This window comes from Triticum dicoccoides, chromosome 6A (assembly GCF_002162155.2).
Source record: "Triticum dicoccoides isolate Atlit2015 ecotype Zavitan chromosome 6A, WEW_v2.0, whole genome shotgun sequence".
Classification (NCBI taxonomy): Eukaryota; Viridiplantae; Streptophyta; class Magnoliopsida; order Poales; family Poaceae; genus Triticum; species Triticum dicoccoides.
In genome coordinates, this window is record NC_041390.1 from 363,533,639 (window position 1) to 363,548,332 (window position 14,694).

General features: G+C 46.5%; 1 protein-coding gene across 1 annotated transcript in view; it reads right to left on the minus strand.

Annotated features, from left to right (window-relative positions):
• Positions 1–14,694, minus strand: part of LOC119316923 — a 37,092-nt gene that overhangs the window by 1,277 nt on the left and 21,121 nt on the right. The window lies entirely within an intron of this gene.

Here is a 14,694-nt window from a genome sequence, read left to right on the forward strand (position 1 = left end):
TCTCTCTCTCTCTCGTGTACAAGTTATTCTCATAGAGTTGGAAATAGATTGGGTTAGAGATAGATAGAGTTGGTCTCCTTTTAAGTTTTTCTATCTAGTCTTCTGTAACCCAAACTCTGTAATCCTCAAGAGAGGCTCTCCTCTCGTTCGATCAATATAACTGCGGGCACTCTCCTTTGGAGGGTACGACGTTTCATCAAATCTTACATGGTATCAAAGCCCCTCTCTTCCAACACATCGAGCTACCTTCCTCAACCTCCTGCCATGGCGTCCTCCTCTAGCTCCACCACAAACTTTTCCCTCAACTCCCAAGTTTCAGAAAAACTCACTAGAACCAACTTCATCCTATGGCGTGCTCAAGTGCTATCGCAGATTCGAGCTGCGGGCATGTATGGCTACCTAGACAAAACCTATGCCGAACCACCCAAAACAATCACCACCAAAGACAGCGCCGGCAAGGATCAAGTCGTCATCAACCCTGAGTACACCGTCTGGGCAAGGGAGGACCAGCAGGTGCTCGCATACTTGCTCAATAATCTCTCCAAGGAGGTCCTGATTCAAGTTGCCTCTCACGAGAAGGCTCATGCGATCTGGGATGCCCTGATAAGCATGTTCGCCTCCACATCAAGGTCCCGCATCAACAATTTTCGTGGCCTATCCGTCAGCCTATTTTGGTCCTTGTCCTTTCTATAGGATTTTCGTGGCCTCTTTCTGCATTGCCGATCTACGCCCGTTCTCTTGCCGCCAAGCTTCTTCCAGCGTTGGTTTTCTTGGGCTATGACACATTCTGTTGATGTGACATCGTCTTTTGACAACCCATCTTCTCTTCAAACTTATCTTGTGCCTTCTACTGATGTGTTATCTTACTTTGATGCATCATCTTCTTGTTATCCCTTCTTTGGCTAGACACAACAGGTTTTTGAAGACTCTTGATGCTACAACGACACTCTGAAGACACAGATTTTGGATTATCACTATTTTGTTCTGGTAAAACATGAGGGGATTGTTAAGGAGTATTATATTAGAGAGTGGACGGCGTCGAGGCTGGCCCGCTGTGGCCTGCAGCACCACCCTAGGTGCCTCCTTTGCGACCAAGACCCGGAGACCATCCAACACCTGCTCCTGGCGTGTCCATTTGCTAAGCAGACTTTGCACATCATCCTGGACTGGGCGCATATACCTGCCCAACCGCCAGCCAACGAAATTACCATGATGGAATGGTGGCTGCGTGCGATGGCACAGATCCCTCCTACACTACAAAAGCTCTGCAATCGATCACACTGCTCGTCCCCTGCATGATCTGGAAACAGAGGAACGAATGCGTCTTCGACAATGCAAGACCCTCGATAGATGCGCCAGTTGATAGGATTAAAGACGAGGCCAAATGTTGGGCAAAAGCTGGGGCACAGGAGCTGCGGGTTATCTTGCTCGCCTCCTGGGATGTCCACTGATCAGGCGCTAGGACTGTAAATATAACCTCCTAGGAGGCATGTACTCTCTCTCATCTTTTCAATGCAATGAAACGCAAAAATCATTTTGCGTTTTCTCGAAAAAAAATATTAGAGTGGATTTTTGCTCTCGGGCACCATGGAGCCCTCTATTTTCAAACATTCAAAATTCAACTTTTTTAGTTTCGAAAAGATCTGAAAAACATACAAGTACTTGTAGATGTATATTAGATGCGTGTGAAATTTCATCACAATATATGTTTTTATGCGGCCAATATGAAAAAAAAAATCATGTGATTTTATAATGAATAGTACATATGCTAGAAATACGTGATTTTGTTATTTTTGTGTAGCTCGCATAAAAAAATATTTCGTCATGGAACTTCACAGACAAGTACTATACATCCATATGTATATGCGTATATTTTTCAGAAATTTTTTGAAACCTAAAATTTGAATTCTGAAGTTTCCAAATAAAGGTCTACGTGGAGCTCGAGCTCCATTAGGCATTTCCGTATTATATTGGTCCAATCTACTTTTCATAGTCGTATTAGTCCAGATTTCCTTCCTTGTACCCCAAGTCTATTGTACTATATATTTGCCCTATGGGCTATGCAATAAAATAAGGTTGCTCCTCTAACAACACACTATAACTCCTGTTGTAGTTCACGAACCAACTCTTTTTTAGCAACCGGCAGGAGCGCTGGCTTTTCATCTAGAAGAGGGAAATATATACATGTTGGCATGTTTTAAAACGGGTACATGCCGGAAACCCACCAAAACATTCCCTAACACTGCATGCAAACTACTCATGGTTCTGATATACTCTTGGCCAGAAGGCCACGTCCCTCTGCCTGATGTCCCCAAAAGGTGAGATGAGAAGGTTATTAGAAGCATCCAGGTCGAAATGTAGCTTTCAAGTTAAGTTCTTAATTAGTAGATGCTGCCGAAGGGAGTTGGGGTGCCATACACAAAAAGGAAGCGACTCATACAATGACAGAGGTACATAGAGCTCTTACGCCATGGTTCACGAACTATTTCTCCAATATAATGATATTTTTCAGGAACTAGCTGCATTGCCTCCTCATAGGAGTTTTGATCATGTCACCCCAAAAGCAAAAAAATGCCTCCTGAAGTCAAAAGCCAACTTGATCTCAGCCTTGATATCCGATACGGTATTTTGATGTGCCGAAAATCTGAGCAACCTATCCCGTAAGCAAAATGGCTTCTCTAGTATCAAACCTTGCCTCTACCCATTCACATATGTTGCTTGGCCAAAAACATGACATGCAAACTGCTGGAATTTAGCCTAGTTTTAAGCCAGACCAATAGCTTTTTCAGAAATTCTTAATAAATCCTAGAGGTCCACTTAACCCATTCGTGCAAGGGAGGTGGGACTAAAGTTTAGTCCCACATTGCTAGTTTGGTAGGAGTTGGACCTCCTTATAAAGAGAGGATGTTTTCCCACATGTATGAGCATGAGAACAAGAGACATTCACGCGCGCTCCTCCTCTGCTGCCCGTCTCGCCACGCCTCGTCACGACGCGCCGCCGGTTGCGGGAATGAGCCGATGTCTAAATTTTTGCCACGCATGACTGGTATACGAAAGGTCACACAAGAGCTGAAAAGTTTTGCTGTAGTGGAGATTGAAAACGATGCACCCTTCGGCTGCTGGCTGTTCGTTTCGTCTCCTTCTTTTCCTTCGCCTCCCGTCGCTGCCTGTTCCCTTCCTTCTCCTGTGCCTATAAAAGAGAGGTTGATCCTCTCCAGAGAGATACACCAGAACATCATCTTCCTCTCGCCATCGAGTTCCAAGCTCTGACCTACTGTAAGGTCTCGTGCACCGCAGGCCGGGATAGTAGGCCTCCGAAACACCGCCACTTCGAGTCCTGTACAAGAGAAGGGTGATAAGGTTTTTGGGGAGCCTCTGCGCGACTACTGACTTCATCATCACGGAAGCCACGGACGCCGATGAGCACTTCCCAAACGACGACTTCTTCCCCGACATCGACAACCTCTTCGATGGCATGGCCGGCGAGGAAGTCCACCCCAAGTCCAATACCTCTGCCGCTGCTTCGTACGTCCTTGTGTTCTTTCTGTTTAAGATCCTGCCACAGTTTCCTGTTCTAGCTTCTGTTGTACATGTGTTCTATTCATATTCAGTACCTCAGATGCCATTTGCATACTCTGTGTCAGATTGCATGACTTGTCTCATATCTGCTATGATAGTCATGTTTAATCTACTGTTTTTGTTAATAAAATCACATGGTAAATTGCTCATATTTTCAACAATCCAAAAACTTTATTATAGGCAATTTACCTCTGAGTGGTTTTGCTGCTTCCATGAGGCCTCCTATGTTTGAGGGTGTGCACTATAAGAGGTGGCGTGTGAGAGCCGTTCTATGGTTTCAAACCATGAGCTGCTATGACGCCACTCTTGGCAAAACCTGAAGGAGTTCTTGATCCTCAGCAGGAACTTTCAAAAAACGGATACCTTGTTTAAGACTGCTCTCATGAGTGTTCTTGGTGAGAACATAGTTGATGCTTATGTGTCAATTGATAATGCATAAGATATGTGGGACGCACTCGAGGCCAAGTTTGGGATCTCGGTGCCGGCATTGAGCTGTATATCATGGAACAATTCTATGACTAGAGGATGACAAGCGCTCCGTGGTTTAGCAAGCTCACGAGATACAGTCATTTGCTAGAGAACTTGAGCACTTTAATTTTATGTAACCGGACAAGTTTGTTGTCGAAGGCATCATCACTAAGCTTCCTCTCTCGTGGAGGAACTTTGCTACCTCTCTGAAGCATAAGAGGCAGGAGTTTTCCGTTCCGGATCTCATTGGTACTCTTGATGTGGAAGAAAAGGCGAGAGCAAAAGACATACGTGCTCGAGGTATTGAGGGAGGTTCTACTGCCAATCTGGTACAGAAGAAAAACTTTCAGCCCCACAAGTTCAAGAACAAGGGCAAGTTTGATGGTAAAGGGAAGTTTGATGGGAAGAACAATGCTTCGCAGCACACCAACTTCAAGAAGAAGACTGACAAGAAAGGAATTTGTCATGTGTGCGGAGATCCTGATCATTGGGCTCCTAGTTGCCCTAACCCTTATTACAAGCGTCAACATGGGAAAGGCGGCAAGACCGCTAATGTGACGCCCCGAGACCGTTGCGCCAGGTGTCGTCCAGTTATTCGCTGTTGTTGCCTTGTCATTTGCTTGCGTGTTGCATCTTGTCATGTCATTATGTGCATTGCATCATCATGTTTTCAAAACTTGCATCTGTCCCGGTCTCCCAGTTCCTTTCGTTGTCCGTTCTGAGCCCAGACACACTTGCACACGCCCGCGGCACGTCCGAAATATTATTTTATAAGTGGCCGGGAAATGTTCTCGGAATGGGATGAAAGTTGGCGTGCGGTGTTGTTTTGTTGTTAGTAGGCCGCCTGCCAAGTTTCATCGCGTTCGGAGTCCGTTTGACGCCCCAACCGATAACTATAGCGGCAGTATAGCCGGTCTTTTCCTCGGACGTTTTCGGTCTCCGAAAACAATCGCCGGGCCTCCCTCTCTTCTCTTCTCTCAGCTCAAGACCGTCTACTCAGCCCACTACCTACCGCCAAGTCCAACCTAACCTCTCTCGTCAGCCCGCCGCCCTCCTCGCGCGCGCGTCCGATAGTTGTCCCGAACCCGACTAGGACTGTCGCTACCGTGGTGTCCGGATCATCTCCAAACGTCTACAAAATATCTCCGTTTTCCTTTTTGGACTCCCTACCAATTTGTTTGTCGACCGTCCGATTACGATCGAAGGGTTATTCTAGTCCTTTCTAAATTTCTTTTGCTATATACAGTAGACTAACCCATACCTATTCTAGTCAAACCCTAGTCCGAGGAGCCGTCCCATCCTTTCCATCCGTCCCATCCGCCGCCATCTCCTCGTTTTCCTCTCCTGCCAGATCCAACCAGCGGCCCCCGACCATCTCCCTTGATTTCCGCCGCCACCCAACCAGTGCTTCCCTCCCGATCCACCAACCACAGCCGTTGCGCCGTGCTCCTCCCTCGCCACAGCAGCAGCACCCGAGGCCGACCTCCTCCCTCTCCCTTCGTTCTTCCCCTTCTGTCTCTCTCACGCTCTCAATTTCTCTCTCTCGCCAGGTACAGGAGCAAGAGGAGCTCGCCCCGGTTGGCATGGCGCCATGGCCACCGTTCCGTGTCGTCGAGCCTCGCCAAGTCCTCCCTCGCACCGGATCCACCCATCCCCGATGCCTGCGCCTCCTTCCTGCTCGGATTCGGCAAGTTCCGAGCCAAGTCGCCGTGTTCCCTGCCTGCTGCCTCCTCTCCGTCCTGCTCGTCCCGCCTCGCTCTAGGGCCAGCTCCGCCACCGCGCCAAGTACCTCTGCCCCGTCCTCGCCTGGATCCAGCCGCCCCTGCTTCCCGTCGAGCCTCCCCGCCTTGGATCCGGTCGTCCCCGCGACGTCCCGCCGCGCCAAGCCCCCTCCAGCCGTGGGTCTCCTTCGCTGCATCGAGCGGCAGCAGTTCGGGCAGAGGAGGATGGTGCCTCTGCCTCGACACCCCGCGCGTCGCCTGCGTGCGTTGACCGCTGCGCGAGGCCCAGCGGCGCCCAAGGCCCAGCTCCTCCCAAGCCGGCCCCTCTCCACGTCGCCCACGCCCTGGCCTCGAGCCAGCCGGCCCCTCTTGGGCCTCCTCCACAAACTGGGCCTGGCCCATGGGTGAGGCACACCCCAGCACCCCTTTTGTTCTCCTCCTGTTGGGCTAGATTTTAGATGCAGCCCGAATCATGTTATTTCCCGTGGAACGAATTTAGCTATTAATCCTGAGGCGGTTGTTTTGCAGAAAAGTCCCTAGAGTTCATGCATATAATAACTCACAAACCGTGCATCGGACTAAAACAAACTTTATATGTAAAATGCTTAGTTTTTCTTCTAGTTTCATAATTTGCCACTTTCATCTATGTTTAAAATGTTTAAAATCTTGTTTGTTTAAATTTGCTTAAATAACTTAATTAAAATGCTTTAATTCATAACTAATTAACCGTAGCTTCGAACTTAATAAACTTTATATGTAAATGGGGTGGAAAAATGCCTAGTTTAACATGGTGGCTTTACTTTGCATGTTTAATAACTCTAAAATTGTGTTTAGGGCAGAACAGTACCAAAACCTACAATATGCACATGAGGAGTTTTCGGACTTGTTGTTTATTGTTCCGGCCTCATTTAAACTTGCCTAGATAGGTAGTTTTCATTTGCTTCACCCCTTGCCATGTTAATCAATATTTAATATTGTTGGATACATAAACGAGATCGAACTAAATAACTTGTCGTGGTGTTTCGTCAATATGCAACGAGTTGCATATTGATCTCCACTTAATTTGTAGAATTGCTTGTGCACTTTGCCATGCCATGCCTCATTAAACCGGGCATGCATCATACTTGGTTGTGCATCATGCCATGCTTATGTGATGGTTGTTTACTATGTTGTTTGCTCCTTTCCGGGTTACTTCTCGCGTTAGCTTCGGTTTCGTTCCGGAGTTGTGAGGATCCGTTCATCTACGTCTGTTTGTCTTCTTCATGGACTCGTTCTTCTTCCTTGCGGGATCTCAGGCAAGATGACCATACCCTCGAAATCACTTCTATCTTTGCTTGCTAGTTGCTCGCTCTATTGCTATGCCGCAATACCTACCACATGCTTTATCATGCCTCCCATATTGCCATGTTCAGCCTCTAACCCACCTTGTCCTAACAAACCGTTGTTTGGCTATGTTACCGCTTTGCTCAGCCCCTCTTATAGCGTTGTTAGTTGCAGGTGAAGATGAAGTTTGTTCCAGGTTGGAACATGGATATGTTGGGATAACACAATATCTCTTATTTAATTAATGCATCTATATACTTGGTAAAGGGTGGAAGGCTCGGCCTTATGCCTGGTGTTTTGTTCCATTCTTTCCGCCCTAGTTTTCCGTCATACCGGTGTTATGTTCCTTGATTTTGCGTTCCTTACACGGTTGGGTGTTATGGGGACCCCTTGACAGTTCGCTTTGAATAAAACTCCTCCAGGAAGTCCCAACCTTGGTTTTACCATTTGCCTCACCACCACCTACTTTTCCCTTAGGAGTCGCTCTCTCGAGGGTCATCTTTATTTTAAGCCCCCCCCCCCCGGGCCAGTGCTTGTCTAAGTGTTGGTCCGAACTAGAGTCTTTTGCAGCGCCACCTCGAGGAAACTTGAGGGCTGGTTTTAGTTGTACGGAGTGCTCATCCGGTGTTGCCCTGAGAACGAGATATGTGCAGCTCCTATCGGGATGTCGGCGCATCGGACGGTCTTGCTGGTCTTGTTTTACCATTGTCGAAATGTCTTGTAACCGGGATTCCGAGACTGATCGGGTCTTCTCGGGAGAAGGAATATCCTTCGTTGACCGTGAGAGATTGTGATGGGCTAAGTTGGGACACCCCTGCAGGGTTTTGAACTTTCGAAAGCCGTGCCAGCGGTTATGGGCAGATGGGAATTTGTTAATGTCTGGTTGTAGAGAACTTGAAACTTAACTTAATTAAAATGCATCAACCGCGTGTGTAGCCGTGATGGTCTCTTCTCGGCAGAGTCCAGGAAGTGAACACGGCGTTGGAGTTATGCTTGAAACGTAAGTAGTTTCAGGATCACTTCTTGATCACTTCTAGTTCATGACCGTGCTTTGCTTCTCTTCTCGCTCTTATTTTGCGTAAGTTAGCCACCATATATGCTAGTGCTTACTGCAGCTCCACCTCAATACCCTATCCTACCCATAAGCTTAAATAGTCTTGATCTCACGGGTGTGAGATTGCTGAGTCCCCGTGACTCACAGATTATTTCCAAAACCAGTTTGCAGGTGCCGATGATACCGTACAGGTGACTCAACCAAGCTCAAGGAGGAGCTCGATGAAGATCTTGTTCATCGTGTTGTTTCGTTTCAGTTGATCAGTAGTGGAGCCCAATCGGGGCGATTGGGGATCTTTTGCATTAGGGGTAGTCTTCTTTTATTTTAGTTCCGTAGACGGACCTTGATTGTATCTGGATGATGTAATGCTATATTCATGTATTGTGTGAAGTGGCGATTGTAAGCCAGCTCTGTACCTCTTTCTTATTCAGTACATGGGATGTGTAAAGATTACCCCTCTTGCGACATGCCTACAATGCGGTTATGCCTCTAAGTCGTGCTCTGACACGTGGGAGATATAGCCGCATCATGGGGTGTTACAAATTGGTAATCAGAGCCTTCCCCGACTTAGGAGCCCCCTGCTTGATCGAATCGTTGGCGTTGTTGAGTCTAGAAAAATATTTTGAGTCTTATAAGATTATATATATCGGAGAGTAGGATTTTTTTTTATTCCTCAATCCCATCATTGCTCTGGTGAGGCCTCCTGACGTAGAAGTTTTGACTCTTCTCTTCTCAAATTTAACGAAATTTTTTTAAGATCAGACGAGTATCTTGGAATCGTTCCGATGGTTTTGTGACGAGAACATTGTTCTTGGTGCCTCCTGACATTTAGGGGTTGTGGCAGTGTCCCGGGGAGTTGAGCTCCGAGGTGTTGTCGTCACAATTTTATCGTTGCAGTTCTGGTATACCTGAGTTCGCCGACATCGAAAATCTCTTTTATGCAGTTGTTGGTGAGATAACCTCGACGCCACCCAGTATTGGGGCGGGAGTTCGGGAGTATTGCCATAACTCGTATAACGGATGCTTTTCGAAGGTTGAGGTAAATGATTTCCGAAGGTTTCTTGGTTATGTGTTGAAGGATGGATACAGCTGGATGTAGGATTTGCTAGTTTTGGGTGAGATATTATGCTTCCCCTGTATCCCCAATACCTGAATGCATAACCAGATAGTTTCGGGAGTTTATAAGTGGGAATTCAAGTAGCTCCTAAGATATCTTTCCGACAAATGCATGATATGAGATTGGGGTTCGACGTCTAGTGGTCCGCCTGTCCACAGTTGGTTTTACAATGGTCTCGTTGTGTCTTAAAGAGTCCTTGGCTATGCTGACTCGGGGACATTTCGTATGTCATGTGCACTGCCTTGTACATGATGGTGCTGTACGATCGAGCCCGTGTGGGCCCCACCATAAAAATTTCGAACGAAATCTCTATCATATGTTTGTTCCGGCTTATTCTGCAACCTAATACTTTGTTTTTTGTTTTGGTTTGTGGTATTCGAGTTGCTTCAATGTCAAATGTTGATTCCATACCTTTCCTAAGCGGTGTTCTCATACTCCTATGTGAATACTAATCCTTCATGATAATAGAGATTGTCATGTCAATCCTTTTCAACCAGCGTGTTTCTCTTCAAATGGATCCGATCATTTCTACATCCGCAGGATCAGATCAAGTTTTTTCTCAACGGTGTTTGTTTCATCCGTCCCAAGTTGTCTTTGTTTTTCCCATCCTCCCACCCTTTTTTTTCAAGGACTCAGATTTCTTATTCAAGTATCCTTTTATTGATGGGAAGTCTCTCCATTCTTTTTTGCCAATGCTCTTACCCGGTGATTCTCTTGAAGATGCTCTACTAGTTCATCATTCTTCGTTCTCTTTCTTCTCCGATGGATCCAATTCATGCTTTGTTGATCATATCTTTTCCTCGGTTCAAATGCTTTCTCATGTCGTTGCACCTCTTAAATCATCCACTTCTCGCTATTCAATTGTTTCGGAGTGTCGAAAATATCTCAGAAGATTCAAGTTTCCATTCTCATTTCACTCAAGTTCTTTTAAGGATGTTACCTCATTCAAGCCATTTATTTCAACCGGCGCAATCTCGCTTTTAAATTGTTCAACGGTGTTTCTTTTGAGTGGACCCTAACCTACAGGTCTTTCCCAGGATCTTACCTGACTCTTCTAATTTTCCCGGAGCTTCTCAAATTCTTTTTAAAGTTTGACGTAAGAATGAATTATCATCAGTCTTATGTATTTTCTCCAAGACCTGTCAAATTCTTTTCACCGTTGGCTCAACCTTTCTATTCGTCATCCCGAAGTATCTCAATTGTTCATGGTGGTGTTTCTTTTTGTCATTCTCAACACTTGAAGACCGAAGAAGAGTTTTTTCTCCATATCTTATCTGTTCTCTCAGAGATTCATGGTTCTAGCTTGATGCCTTCCTCTCATAATTGTTTTGATTGTGAGAATTCTATTCACCTGTCCGGAGAAATTCAAGATTCTTTTCTGTTTGATTCTCTGAAGGCCAAATTTCAGATTTATTCATTCTCAGCTTTCAGCTCTCGTTCTCAAAATCTTATCGGTGCATCATTCAAATATTCTCTAATCAGCTCATGATCTCTTCATTCTCTTGTATCTAAATTTCTCCAAGTATTTTTGTTCGTTTTCAAATTCTTACCGGTGATTTATCCCTTTACTTCGTTCGTTTTTCAATTCTTACGATGGTTCGTTCAAGAGTTCTCTTCCTTAGTTATCATATCAATTCATTCGTTCTTTCCAATCCTACCAGTGGTTCGTTGAAGACCTTCTCAAGATTACGCTATATCTCTCCTAAATCCTTTCCAATGAGAATAAGTAGTATGCCAAATCCGTGCTTGTCATCAATTTAATTGGTGAAGGATATGCATAACATAATTCTTATTCTTGCTCCGTCCAAGTGATTGATTCATTCTTCCGGAGTTTGTTCACGATGAGTCAATTCTCGGTTTCAATTGTTTCATCTTTCTTTTGTTACCGGAGTTCCAAGCTCTCTCATTTATCTCGTCTTGAAGATCCATCTAATCATTGCAAGATTTCACCTTGTATTTTCAACTTCTATTTCTTTCTGTCATTCTTTTATTACCGGAGTTCTTCATGGAGGCTCAACATGGTGGTTCGTCAAGGATTCCTTTCATTCTTCAATTGCCCTCAAGATTTCTCTCGAAGCTAAGATCCGCCAAGCTATACTCCAAAATAAACCTGGTGCTCGACACGTGTTTTGTTTCGAGGAGTTAAAGTATTCTTCATCTTGCATTCGAAGTACAATTCTTTCTATCTTATCTTTTCAGGTGGTGTTATCTCATTCTTGGCAATTTCCCTTCATGCTTCATGATTCACAAGTTGTCCGGAATGACATATTTTAAACCCACCATTTCCAATTCATTCATGAGTTCCTTTGCAACCCATCAATATCTTTATTGGAGTTATCTTGGGTTATATTTCACCTAAAGCCTTCCCTAAGGAATGTTGCTATTGTGGTGCTTATTAATAATCCAAGTTTTCTCCTATTCTCGCTATGAAAGACGTTTTCATCTCTCCGTCGCTCTCAAGCAAGCAATTGTTTTCGTTTGTGGCGGGTTTTCACCTCAAGTTTTGAGATGTTTTCATAAGCCCACAAGCAGCTTATTGTTTTCGTTGTTGATTTTTCAACAACTCCGTTCAAGTCTTCTTCGTAAGGATGTTTTCTTTCAAATTCATTTGTGGGAAGAGTTATCATTTTCTTCTCCATAATTTAATTCCAATGATCTATCTTCTATTATTTCTTCCGAAGGCATTATGATGTTTTACTCTTCGACCCATCATTTCATTTTTGTCAAAGATCATGTTCTTTTCTTTGATAATCCATTCAGCCGGAGTGTCGTGCCCTTTTTTCAAGTTCTTCCCATTCTGTCAAGTTTTATCTCTTTTCTCAACCGGAGTGCTGTCTGAAATCTTTCTTACCCCTTGTACCATTCTTTCAATAGTTCCGGAGCCAGTGTGTTGTTGATCTCATCAAGTATGCTCTCATCTTGTCAAGTTCTTTTTAATTCCTTCCATTTACAGTCGGAGTGCTGTTCAAATTATATCATTATTTTTCCTTCTCTATCTTGTTTTACCCGGAGTGTAGTGGCTATCATTCCTCTCTTAACCGGAGTCTCATCCAAGTGCTTTTATTTTGCGAAAATCATTTCTTTACCTTGCATTTCCAACCGGAGTGTTGTCCTAATTGATCCTTATCGTTCCTTGTACATCTCGTTTCTACCGGAGTGCTTGCATGTACTTCTTGTCCATTGCAACCCTTTTTCTTATGTCTTTCAACCTACAAGGTTCTCACAATGTTCTTTGTTCCTCTTTGACAACGGAGTGTTTCAACTTTGTTCATCTTCGTTGTTTCCTTCTTTAAAGTTGTTCAACCTCTAAGGTTCTTTAGTTTCACTCTTTTGTCAAGAAGCAACTTTGTTTTACCTATTCCTCTTCCATTTCTCTCCGGTGCCATCCTGGATCTAGGGACGAGATCCTCTTGTAGTGGTGGAGTGTTGTGACGCCCCGAGACCGTTGCGCCAGGTGTCGTCCAGTTATTCGCGGTTGTTGCCTTGTCATTTGCTTGTGTGTTGCATCTTGTCATGTCATCATGTGCATTGCATCATCATGTTTTCAAAACATGCATTTGTCCCGGTCTCCCAGTTCCTTCCATTGTCCGTTCTGAGCCCAGAAACACTTGCACGCGCCCGCGGCACGTCCGAAATATTATTTTATAAGTGGCTGGGAAATGTTCTCGGAACGGGATGAAAGTTGGCGTGCGGTGTTGTTTTGTTGTCAGTAGGCCGCCTGCCAAGTTTCATCGCGTTCGGAGTCCGTTTAACGCCCCAACCGATAACTATAGCGGCAGTATAGCCGGGTCTTTTCCTCGGACGTTTTCGGTCTCCGAAAACAATCGCCGGGCCTCCCTCTCTTCTCTTCTCTCAGCTCAAGACCGTCTACTCAGCCCACTACCTACCGCCAGGTCCAACCTAACCTCTCTCGTCAACCCGCCGCCCTCCTCGCGCGCGCGTCCGATAGTTGTCCCGAACCCGACTAGGACTGTCGCTATCGTGGTGTCCGGATCATCTCCAAACATCTACAAAATATCTCCGTTTTCCTTTTTGGACTCCCTACCTATTTGTTTGTCGACCGTCCGATTACAATCGGAGGGTTATTCTAGCCCTTTCTAAATTTCTTTTGCTATATACAGTAGACTAACCCATACCTATTCTAGTCAAACCCTAGTCCGAGGAGCCGTCCCATCCTTTCCATCCGTCCCATCCGCCACCATCTCCTCGTTTTCCTCTCCTGCCAGATCCAACCAGCGGCCCCCAACCATCTCCCTTGATTTCCGCCGCCACCCAACCAGTGCTTCCCTCCCGATCCACCAACCACAGCCGTTGCGCCGTGCTCCTCCCTCGCCACAGCAGCAGCACCCAAGGCCGACCTCCTCCCTCTCCCTTCGTTCTTCCCCTTCTGTCTCTCTCGCGCTCTCAATTTCTCTCTCTCGCCAGGTACAGGAGCAAGAGGAGCTCGCCCCGGTTGGCATGGCGCCATGGCCACCGTTTCGTGTCGTCGAGCCTCGCCAAGTCCTCCCTCGCACCGGATCCACCCATCCCCGATGCCTGCGCCTCCTTCCTGCTCGGATTCGGCAAGTTCCGAGCCAAGTCGCCGTGTTCCCTGCCTGCTGCCTCCTCTCCGTCCTGCTCGTCCCGCCTCGCTCTAGGGCCAGCTCCGCCACCGCGCCAAGTATCTCTGCCCCGTCCTCGCCTGGATCCAGCCGCCCCTGCTTCCCGTCGAGCCTCCCCGCCTTGGATCCGGTCGTCCCCGCGACGTCCCGCAGCGCCAAGCCCCCTCCAGCCGCGGGTCTCCTTCGCTGCATCGAGCGGCAGCAGTTCGGGCAGAGGAGGATGGTGCCTCTGCCTCGACACCCCGCGCGTCGCCTGCGTGCGTTGACCGCTGCGCGAGGCCCAGCGGCGCCCAAGGCCCAGCTCCTCCCGAGCCGGCCCCTCTCCACGTCGCCCACGCCCTGGCCTCGAGCCAGCCGGCCCCTCTTGGGCCTCCTCCACAAACTGGGCCTGGCCCATGGGTGAGGCACACCCCAGCGCCCCTTTTGTTCTCCTCCTGTTGCGCTAGATTTTAGATGCAGCCCGAATCATGTTTTTTCCCGTGGAACGAATTTAGCTATTAATCCTGAGGCGGTTGTTTTGCAGAAAAGTCCCTAGAGTTCATGCATATAATAACTCACAAACCGTGCATCGGATTAAAACAAACTTTATATGTAAAATGCTTAGTTTTTCTTCTAGTTTCATAATTTGCCACTTTCATATAATAACTCCGCCTATGTTGTCTCAACATAGCCGGTCCCAAGCCCGGGTAAAGGAGGAGGGTTGTGATAGGCTTGGCGAGCCAACGTAAAAACTCAGCCACTCTTATGGAGATGAAACCCAAAAGATTTTTGTTGGGGCGTAACCCTCTCAGCGACGCGCCACATTGAAACCCGGGTGTGGTGGAAAATGGG